Genomic DNA, 1,389 nt, shown 5'->3' on the forward strand with positions numbered 1-1,389 from the left:
ATCGTATAGTTCCGGCATATCCAGCTCTTATGGACTTTTCTCGGCCTAAAATTGATGACATTCAGTCTAGCATCATGCACCCGGCTATTGAGGCCAATAACTTTAAAATCAAGTCGGGCACTATTCAGATGGTGCAGAATTCTGTTTCTTTTGGAGGTGCTGAGACTGAAGACCCCAATATGCACATAAGGAATTTTGTCGAGATCTGTAGTACTTTCAAATATAATGGTGTGACTGATGACGCTATCAAGCTGAGGCTTTTCCCATTCTCACTGAGGGATAAAGCTAAGGACTGGTTACATTCTGAACCAGCTGGGTCCATCACTACTTGGCAAGATCTTGCACATAAGTTTCTGGTGAAGTTCTATCCAATGGCGAAGACTGCGGCTATGAGGAGTGCTCTTACTCAGTTTGCGCAGCAGTCTACAGAATCTATGTGCGAAGCTTGGGAGCGCTACAAGGAGATGTTGAGAAAGTGTCCACATCATGGTAAGCCTAATTGGATGGTGATCACTGGTTTCTATAATGGTTTGGGGGCCCAATCTAGACGCATGCTCGATGCAGCAGCTGGAGGCGCCTTGTGGGCCAAAAGCTATACTGAGGCTTATAATCTTATTGAGACGATGGCTGCAAATGAGCATCAAAACCCAACTCAAAGGATGATGTCTGGGAAGGTAACAGGTATTCTGGAAGTTGATGCAGCTATATCTATTGCAGCGCAGCTCCAAGCGCTGTCTATGAAGGTCGATTCTCTAGCCACCTATGGAGTCAATCAGATAGCTATGGTCTGTGAGCTTTGTGCAGGTTCTCATGCTACAGATAAGTGTTCTCTTGTTAATGAATCTGTTCAGTATATGAACAATTATCAGCGACCGCAGCAGCCTGTGCCAGCTACTTATCATCCTAACAATAGAAATCATCCAAATTTCAGCTGGAGTAATAATCAGAATGCTATTCAGCAACCATATCAGCAAGGCGTAAGTAAACAGTTCAATCCACCTGGATTCCAGCAACCACAGCAGTATGCTCAAAGACAATCATATCCTCAACAAGGAGGTGCAGCTCCACCCTCTAGTGCTGATTTTGAGGAACTTAAGCTATTGTGCAAAAGTCAGGCGGTTTCTATCAAGACCTTGGAAAATTAAATCGGTCAAATAGCCAATGCAGTGCTCAATCGTCAACCTGGTACACTTCCCAGCGATACTGAAGTGCCAGGCGGGAAGGAAGCTAAAGATCAAGTCAAGGTTATTACCTTAAGGTCTGGAAAAGTTGTTGAGGCTGAAAAGGCAAAAGACAGGGAAGCTGAAGTTGGTGATGAAGAAGCTAAGCAAGGGGAGAAAGCGGCGGAACCAAGGAAGACTACTGTTGAACACACTCTTCCTGAGGGTA

General features: G+C 44.8%; 1 pseudogene; it reads right to left on the minus strand.

The window, feature by feature from the left end:
• Positions 1 to 402: 402 nt before the first annotated feature.
• LOC141694333 (small nucleolar RNA R71) lies at positions 403 to 493 on the minus strand (annotated as a pseudogene).
• Between the last annotated feature and the right edge of the window lie 896 nt (positions 494 to 1,389).

Source organism: Apium graveolens, chromosome 10 (assembly GCF_009905375.1).
Source record: "Apium graveolens cultivar Ventura chromosome 10, ASM990537v1, whole genome shotgun sequence".
NCBI lineage: Eukaryota > Viridiplantae > Streptophyta > Magnoliopsida > Apiales > Apiaceae > Apium > Apium graveolens.